This window comes from Babylonia areolata, chromosome 21 (assembly GCF_041734735.1).
Source record: "Babylonia areolata isolate BAREFJ2019XMU chromosome 21, ASM4173473v1, whole genome shotgun sequence".
Taxonomy (NCBI): Eukaryota; Metazoa; Mollusca; class Gastropoda; order Neogastropoda; family Buccinidae; genus Babylonia; species Babylonia areolata.
In genome coordinates this window covers 34,705,159-34,715,158 of record NC_134896.1, presented here as the reverse complement: position 1 = coordinate 34,715,158, position 10,000 = coordinate 34,705,159, and positions in this window count along the sequence as shown.

The window sequence follows — 10,000 nt, the reverse complement described above, 5'->3', positions numbered from 1 at the left end:
TTATCATCATCATATGCCACGCGGCTCTAGTGGCTTCGATGTTTGTGGACTTGTGGCACCATTGATTCTTCCCCCTGTACTTCTCAGTGCATAGTCCTTTCCCAGATTAACATATGTGCAGACCTGCTAGTGCCTGAACCCCCTTCGTGTGTATATGCAAGCAGAAGATAAAATACGCACGTTAAAGATCCTGTAATCCATGTCAGCGTTCGGTGGGTTACGGGAACAAGAACATACCCAGCTTGCACCCCCGAAAGCGGAGTATGGCTGCCTACATGGCGGGGTAAAAACGGTCATACACGTAAAAGCCCACTTGTGTGCATACGAGTGAACGCAGAAGAAGAAGAAGAAGAAGCTGGAGGTTGTTGTGGGATGCTGCACAAAGGAGTCATCTACTTCCGATCATTGATGCTGAAAAGACAACAAATGTTTTACATGATGACTCATGTAACCTCATTTAAGTAAATGACGCATTACATGGTTATGACGTTGGACTTGTAATTAATTTTTTTTAAAAAGACGATAAAAAAAAACACAAGACTTACTCTGCTAAAGAAAGATTCGGAAGAGATCGTTGCAATACAACGTCAGCGAAAAAAGGCCAACGATTGTTTAATTTTTCTTGTTAGAAGAGGCTTTCTGTGTAATTTATTTCATGCAGCCAAGTGAGCAACGTAGTCTGATCTATTCTGAGGTTTAATACCAGAAAAATACTATCATCATTTATGTTATGTTTCATATAGTTTGTATTTTGTTTATGATAGTTATGTTATTTTAATTGTTTATGTTTAATTTTGGTGTAATTATAAATACTATTGCTGTTATATAATATCCTCCATGCCCCAAAAGGGGTGAAAGGATTAAATATTCTTGATTATTGATTCTTGATTCAGGTCTACAGTGACAGGGTGGTGGTGATGGATCCCTGAACGGAAATCACGCGCCCTGTTGGGCTGGTTTATGGCTGTGTGTGTGTGTGTGTGTGTGTGTGTGTGTGTGTGTGTGTGTGTTTCTTCTTCATCATCATCATCTTCTTTTTCTTCTTCTTCTTCTCCCTAGTGGTCTGGAAGTCAAAGTGCAAATATGGAGAGAGAGAGATGGCGGTTTCCATTGTAGACATTAGAGCGGAGTGGTTAACGCTAACGCTGTGTGTGTGTGTGTGTGTGTGTGTGTGTGTGTGTGTGTGTGTGTGTGTGTGTGTGTGAAGGAGAGAGAGAGTGGGGAAGAGAAGGACGAAAATCGGACAAATCTTCCCAGAATGTCTGAGAGCAGGCTCAGTCATTTCTGGTGGTAAATGGATCTGTCTTTGTCTGTCTGTCTGTCTGTCTGTCTGTCTGTCTCTCTTTCTCTATCTCTCTCTCTCGCTCTCTGACATAGACGCACCAGTCAATCGTAGGTCAGCAGAACTCACACGCAAACTTTTTGACTCGATAAAAGAGCATCGCCGCTAACTCTAGCTAATTCCAGTCTGACCACCTACCTTACTTACCCCTTCTTTAACAGACAGTTTAGCGGCCTGCTGGCCCACAAATCATGGAACGGCTGTGGTCGTTCTTCCAGTCTGGAGAACATTGGGAGACATTGAGACACTGGCGATTTGCCCGCCATGAAGGGAGAGAATCGATTGCTGCTGCGCCTTCTCCCGATGGTGTGGTTACTGCAAGGAATCTTCTCTTCATACCATGACAGTGGCTCTAAATCTCTTACAGACTTTGTTTTTCTTCAAGTCGTGCAAGGAATCTTCTTCACACCAGAACAGGAATGCTTAGTTTTAAAGACTGTTAAGGATGAAAGTGGCAGATTGGTTAAGACGCTCGTCTGCCAATACAGAGTTTCGTGAAGGTCTGGGTTCGCATCCCGCTCTTGCCGTTTATCCCAAGTTTGACTGGAAAATCGAAACGAGCGTCTAGTCGTTCGTATGAGTCTGTAAACCGAGGTCCCGCGTGTGCAGCACGTACTTGGCGTACTGAAAAAGAACACATGGCAACGAGAGTATTGTCCTCTGGCAAAATTATGTAGATGAAATCCACTCGGATAGCTACGCGAATATGTATAAGCATGCACACAAGGGCTGACAAAGTGCGTTGGGTTATGCTTCTGGTCAGGCATTTGTCTAGCAGATGTAGTGTAGCGTATATGGATTTGTCAGAACGCAGTAGCGCCTCCTTGAGAAACTGAAACTGAAACTTAAGACTGTTTTACGGCGATGGTTGTCTTATTTTCATTTACTGCATCGTTTGTTTGTTTGTTTGTTTGTTTTTTTCACTGCATCGCTCACCCCGGGCCCAACGCTCAGTGTATATCACAGATGGACATAAGCTTACAGTTGGACCAACAGCAAAGTGAGAGCTGTATGATCAATGGTTTCTCCACTGCAACGGGAAGTCATTTACAGCTTAGTCTTTTGTGAAGGACCATGACTCTGAAATCAGGAGGCAAGAATGCACTGGCTTCTTGTGATGCAGCCTTGGGGGCTAGCTGGCCTTTGGGCACCACCCCAAAAGCCGACTGTCCTAAAACCCCTCAGGGTGGGTGTATTTAACTTGGGCAAAAACACTCTCCACTATAATCAAACTCTAGCCCAGATTGTCAAGACAGCAGATGTCTCCCCTGCTGTTCTGGTGGTCGAAGTCGGGCACTTATTAAGTTGCTATGGGTTCTTTTGTCAGTGCGTGCGAATAACTCGACGCTCAGATTGAATTGATTTCCCAGTCAAACGTGGGAGAAAGGGCGAGACTGGGAATCGAGCCCAGACCCTCACGGACATTGTATTTGCAGTTCAGCGTCTTAGACATTCTGCCACCTTTCTCCTTAAAGACTCCTTGTGACTCAGCAGCACACTGCAAGCGCCATGATCACGTGACAGGGACTGTACCCTGTGTTCTGCTGGGAGGGGTGTTACTACAGGATGAGCCTATGTCTGTGTGTGTGTGTTTCTCTGTCTCTGTCTCTCTCTATTTCTCTCTCTGTCTCTCTGTCTCTGTCTATCTCTCTCTCTGTCTCTCTTTATATCTCTGTGCGCGCACGCACGTGTGTGTGTGTGTGTGTGTGTGTGCGTGCGTGCGTGCATGCGTGCGTGTGAGCGTGAGTGTTTGTGTGTGAGTGAGTGTCTTTTCCCAGTGTGTCTCACAGCTTCTCCCCACAATCACCAGCATTGTCAACTCACCCCTTCTCACTGGAACGTTTCCATCCACTTTCAAAACTGCAATCTCTTCTGAAGAAATCCAACCTTGACGCAAATATTTTGAAAAACTATCGACCAGTTTCTGATCTTCCATTCCTGTCCAAACTCCTTGAAAAAGCTGTTCTGAAGCAGCTCAACAATCACCTTTGTTTCAACAATCCCATCCACCCATTTCAGTCTGCCTATCGTGCTGACCACAGCACCGAAACCACTCTCCTCCACATCCTGAATAACCTACTGCTAGCGTCCGACTCAGGACAGATCTCCTTTCTCACTCTTCTCGAATTGTCAGCCGCCTTTGACAGGATAGACCATTCAATCCTTCTTTCCCGTCTTCATTTTACATTTGGTATCAACGGCACTGTTCTAAACTGGTTCAAATCTTATCTCACTGATCGATTCCAGTCTGTCATTGTTGATAATTTCCAGTCTGAACCCGGTAAAATTGAACATGGAGTCCCACAGGGATCTGTTTTAGGCCCAGTGCTCTTCACACTGTACACTGCTCCTCTTGCTGAAATTATCAACCGCCATAATGTCAGTCATCATTCTTATGCTGATGACACTCAACTCCAGAAGAGTGATACCCCCGAAAAACTGTCGTCGCTCTTGCAAGAAACATCCAACTGCTTCCTGGATATTCAAAATTGGATGACTCGAAATAAGTTACAATTGAATGCGGACAAAACTGAAGCAATAATCATAGGAGCTAAACAAAAACTCTCTTCCATCACAATTTACACAATCAAACTTGGCAGTACATCCATCCCTCTTTCCAGGTCAGTCAGGAACCTCGGCGTTGTCTTGACAACACACTGTCCATGCAAAAATTTATCAGTCAGACATGTCATTCCTGCTACTGTCAACTGCGGAAATATCTGTCCATTGACGCAACATCTAGACTTGTCGTTTCTCTCATTCTCTCTGGCCTTGACTACTGTAACTCTCTATTGTCTGGTTTGCCTGCTTCATCCATTCAGTCCCTTCAACGCATACAAAACTCTGCTGCCCGACTCGTCCTCAGAAAGAAAAGATCAGAGCACATCACTCCTCTTTTGCAACATCTCCACTGGCTCCCTGTCTCACACCGAATAAAGTACAAGATCAGCACTCTATGTTACAAATGTATTCACAAATCAGCCCCTTCCTATCTCTGTGGCTGCCTTCACCTCTACACTCCATCTCGCTCACTACGATCAGCTTCGGATCCACTCCATTTACGCATACCCAGATTTAAACTCTCGACTGTTGGCTGCCGTTCTTTCTCTGTCTCTGGACCTTGCAATTGGAATGAACTTCCTCTTTCGCTTCGTCAAGTCTCCACACTCAGCTCTTTCAAGTCTGGCCTCTTCCCAAAATAGCCTCCCTTCCCTGCCTCTTCCTTGTCTTCAGTTTCTCCAGTTTTAGAGTTATGCGTGCGTGAGAATGACTGGTGTCTATGCACAAGATTCAGCGCTATATAAATACCATTATTATTATTATTAGAGAGAGAGAGAGAGAGAGAGAGTGTGTGTGTGTGTGTGTGTGTGTGTGTGTGTGTGAGAGAGAAAGAGAGAGAGAGAGAGCGTGTGTGTGTGTGTGTGTGTGTGTGTGGTGCTTGTGAGCAGTGCCTCTCAGAAGGCATGGAATCTTGAGCACAGGAGGAAAAAAAGAAAAAGAGATATCTTCTGGACGTGTGTGGAGGTGGGGCGAAGGGAATAGGATGAAGAAAGATGAAACCTTCAGTGACACTTGGTCGTTTTAGTTGTTATTGCCTGGGGTCTGTCCCTCTCTTTCTCTGTCTCTGTCTGTCTGTCTGCCTGTCTCTCTCTGTCTGTGTCTATTTCTGCCTGTCTGTCTCTGTCTCTCTCTCTCCTGCTTACCTGTCTGTCTGTCTGTCTGTATGTATATATATATATATATATATATATATATATATATATATATATGTATGTGTGTATGTATGTATGTATGTATATATATATATATATATATATATATATATATATATATATCTTTTCCACCCCCTCTCCTTGTCGTTCTCCTCCTCTCCTCTGTTTCAAATAGGAGATTCATCAATTAAAGATTAAAAAACAAAAATAAAACAACACACACACACACTTGATACCACCTTCAGCACACGTTTAGGAAAAAAAGGGGGGAAAAAAGAAAGAAAGAAACTCTCAGAGCTACTGAGACAATTCTTCCAGTCTGGAGATCTTGGGAGACAACATGAAGACTGCCCGTTCTGCCGTCTGATTGAGCCCTGACGAGATTGCTGCAGACTGTGCGCCGACAGCGCTGCTTCTGTGGCGTGAAGAAGCTCCGTTATTCCTTCCAGACCTTCAGACTGTAATCGGAAGAAAGCAGCACTTTTGCTGCATGCCGGGTCCTATAAACAACTCATCAAGCGTTCCTTAAAAAAACACACAAAAAAACAAAAAATAAAAAAACAAAAAAACGAGTCAATATCAGTACCTGTTGCTAAAGCTGCTATAAAAGAGCACGATTTGTCCAGACATTCATGAATCAATGATTCTTAAACATTCTCAAATCCAGGTTTAGAAAATTTGACGAGTACTGACGTTTGCAAACTGGGCATGAGACTTTGACCACGTTATACCAAGTTGATTTGTAGTTCTTTAAAAAATAAAAAAAAATAGACGTTGTCAGTAGTGTTTCTAAAGCGGCTAACACGAGTACAATCTTATTCAAACATTCAAGAATTAATTGGATGATCCCTAAAAATAAATTCTAAACCAGTTTAAGAAATTTGACGTGTTCAAACGTTTTCAAACTGGGCGTGAAACTTTGACTACATTATTCCAAGCTGTTTTGTAGTTCTTAAAAATCAGACATTGTCACTATTGTTTCTAAAGCAGCTAACACGAGTACAATCTTATTCAAACATTCAAGAATTAATTGGATGATCCCTAAAAATAAATTCTAAACCAGTTTAAGAAATTTGACGTGTTCAAACGTTTTCAAACTGGGCGTGAAACTTTGACTACATTATTCCAAGCTGTTTTGTAGTTCTTAAAAATCAGACATTGTCAGTATTGTTTCTAAAGCAGCTAACACGAGCACAATCTTATTCAAACATTCAAGAATTAATTGGATGATCCCTAAAAGTAAATTCTAAACCAGTTTAAGAAATTTGACGAGTTGAAACGTTCAAGCTGAGTTTCTTTGTGAAAGAAAGGAGGGACAGTTAAAAGGCTTCGCACCTTGTTTTGTCCTTACTCTGCTACTACTACTACTACTACTACTACTACTACTACTACTACTGTTGCACGCTGTACACTTGAAAGGAGCAGCATGTTTGAATTATCTGGAAGAGAAGTTGAGGGTGGAATAAAAATTAACAAGAGAGGCAAGGCCTTCAAGACTCACTTGTGATACACTTTAAAAAAAAAATCCAAGCTTTTTATGTATTGAGTATAATTTCAAAATGTAATGTTTAAGATGAGAAAGACCAGTTTAAAGCAAATTATGTCCCCTAGCATTAATTACAGAGTAATTTCCCTTTTTTACTATCAGCACCAAAACGTTTGCAAAATAAATAAAACTTCCATGCTTAGCAAAAGAAGTTCCTGTTTGAACAAAAAATGATAATAATGTTGTTGGGTCAGAATATCAGATCAAAGTGCCAAGTTTAGAGCATACAAAAAAATATAAATATAACAGTAAATGCAGTTTGCATATAATTAGGCTTCTTTTTTTTTTTTTTTTTTTTTTTTGTGCCCATCCCAGAGGTGCAATATTGTTTTAAACAAGATGACTGGAAAGAACTGAATTTTTCCTATTTTGTATGCCTAATTTGGTGTCAACTGACAATGTATTTGCAGAGAAAATGTCAATGTTAAAGTTTACCACGGACACACGGACACACAGACAGACAGACAGACAGACAGACACACACACACACACACACACACACACACACACACACACACACACACACACAACCGAACACCGGGTTAAAACATAGACTCACTTTGTTCACACAAGTGAGTCAACAATGGACATGATATTCCCGTTGCTGCATTTTATTTTATTTTATTTTATTTTATTTTATTTTATCTTTTCTTTTTTTTCTCGAGGCCTGACTAATCGCGTTGGGTTACGCTGCTGGTCAGGCATCTGCTTGGCAGATGTGGTGTAGCGTATAATATGGATTTGACCGAACGCAGTGACGCCTCCTTGAGCTACTGATACTGATACTGATACTGCATGCTGCTTGCTGCGTTATCTGATATGTATTTCTCAGCAGCAGTGAGTGTTCACGCATTAAATCCCGAACCGTCAATGTACAGTCACACACAGGCTTGCACTGCAACAGTCCTGACACTGTAGCTTGATGAAGCCTTTTGTACACGAAAGTGTGTCTTCACAAGTGACTGAGAACGTTGATGTTTTTGACTTTTTGCATTCATTATCAGTTGTTTCGCTTGTCAGTTTAACGACTTATCTTTTACGAAGTCCTTTAAGTAATTTCCTGTAACTGTATTTAGAGGTGTTTTTTTTTTGTTGTGTTTTTTGTTTTGTTTTGTTTTTTGTTTTTTTTGTTTGTTTTTTTTCCAAATTTCACCCACATTTTTACCCTCATTTGCCCAGTTTCTCCCAACCCTCCATTCATCCACATCTCCCACCCCTTCTAACCGATAATACTCAGATGTATTCATAAATATTTTAACAAAATGTCTTCAATCACCGATATGTGTGACGGGACATTAAACAAAATTCCTCCTCCTCCTCCTCCTGACACCGGCAGTCTGCAGAGTCGTTGAAGGGAAGAAGGTGGCCGAACGGTTAAGACAATGTATGGTCCATCCTAGAAATGAGTGTGTGGAAGACGGGGGGTAGAGGGGGTACAGGGTAATGTGTGTGTGTGTGTGTGTGTGTGTGTGTGTGTGTGTGTGTGTGTGTGTGTGTGTTGGGGCTCATGTATGTTTATGTGTATTTGACTGTGCTTTCATATCTGTGAAACTGCATGTTTGGTGCATATCTGTTATGCATATGTGTGTGTATGTGTGAATGTGTGTCTGCATTTTTTTACATTTATATGCTCATTTATCATCATTGTTGTCCTTTTTTATTATGATTATTATTTTATTTTATTTTATTTTATTTTTTTTTTTTTTTTTTTTTTTTGTACGCTTATAGCTGACTTCATCAAGTTTTTGCGGCTTATACATATCATTAGTAGTAGTTCTTTTTTTATGTATTTATCTATTATTCGTTTACTTTTTTTTTCTCAAGGCCTGACTAAGCGCGTCGGGTTACGCTGCTGGTCAGGCATCTGCTTGGCAAATGTGGTGTAGTGTATATGGATTTGTCCGAACGCAGTGACGCCTCCTTGAGCTACTGAAACTGAAACTGGTCCACGAGGGTCTGGATTCGAATCTCTGTCTCGCCACTTTTCTCTCCACGTTTGACTGAAAAATCAAACTGAGCGTCCAGTCATTCGGATGAGACTGTATATCGTTCTGAAAGCGTTTGATATCAACCCTGACTCCTGGGAGGAATCTGCAGTGGACCGTGACAAATGGCGCGCTGCTGTGCACAAAGGTGCCAAGTTGTGCGAGGCCAACAGGACTACTGCAGCTGTTCAGAAGAGGCAGGCCAGAAAGTCACGGGCAAACAAGCTCCCTGGCAATGATATGCCTGTCGATGTCTGCCCCAACTGTCAGCGAACATTTCGTGCGCAGATTGGACTATTCAGCCATCTGCGCACTCACAGATAGATTCATGAGCATCCCCCCCCCACCACCACCACCCTGCCCCCATCCCCCAGCTGGATGACAACGATGGTCATCATCGATCTCGATGGACACACACCACCATATCGTTCGTTTACTTATTTATAGCCTGTTTCATCTCAAGATGGTGATATTAGACTGAAAATAAATGATATTGTTAGTATCATTATTTTGGATTATTATCAAATTTATCATTGTGATGATGATTGTTATTATTAATTAGAAGTCATCATTTCTGTATATTCAAATGAAAAGGGGGGCGGTTGAGGTGGAGGGGGTAGGTGGGAGGGCGACGGGGAGGGGACTGAGGAAGGAAAAGAGAGAGAGAGAGAGGGAGGGAGAGAGAGAGAGGGGAGAGAGAGAGAGAGAACAGAATGTGGAAAAGATTGAAGTGCAAACTGTAAAATGGAGAGGGTGAGTGTCAGACTGCATATAGAGGTCCTGTGCACAGCACACACACACTCACACACACACACACACACACACACACACACACACACACACACACACACACACACACACACACACACACACAACACACACACACACACACACACACACACACACACACACACACACACACACACACAAGAACGCATGACAACATATAGTGCTGTCCTCTGGCAAACCACTATGATAGGAAAACAAAATATGTATGCCTGCACTCAAAGCCTGACTGATCGTGTTGGGGGCTATCCTGCTAGTCAGGCGTCTGCCCAGCAGATGCGTATATATATATATATATATATATATATATATATATATATATTGCATACATGGATCTTTCCAAACGTTGTGGCGCCTCTTCGAGTATGCGAAATTCAAACTTAATTACACCATCAGTGTGAGGAACAAGATGAGAGGCCACCCGCCGACGGAGAGCCTTCACTGCTGCTGAGTCGCTCTGGTTTTTTTTTTTGTTTTTTTTTTTTTGGTTTTTTGTTGTGTTATGTTTTTTGTTCAGCGGTATTAGTTCCGATCCAAAAACTCGCGGGACACTACCTACTCAGCTCGCTACTGACGGCACACCGATTGCTATACTGAATGGATGTTCCCTTGTAGATTGCAGAGCTGT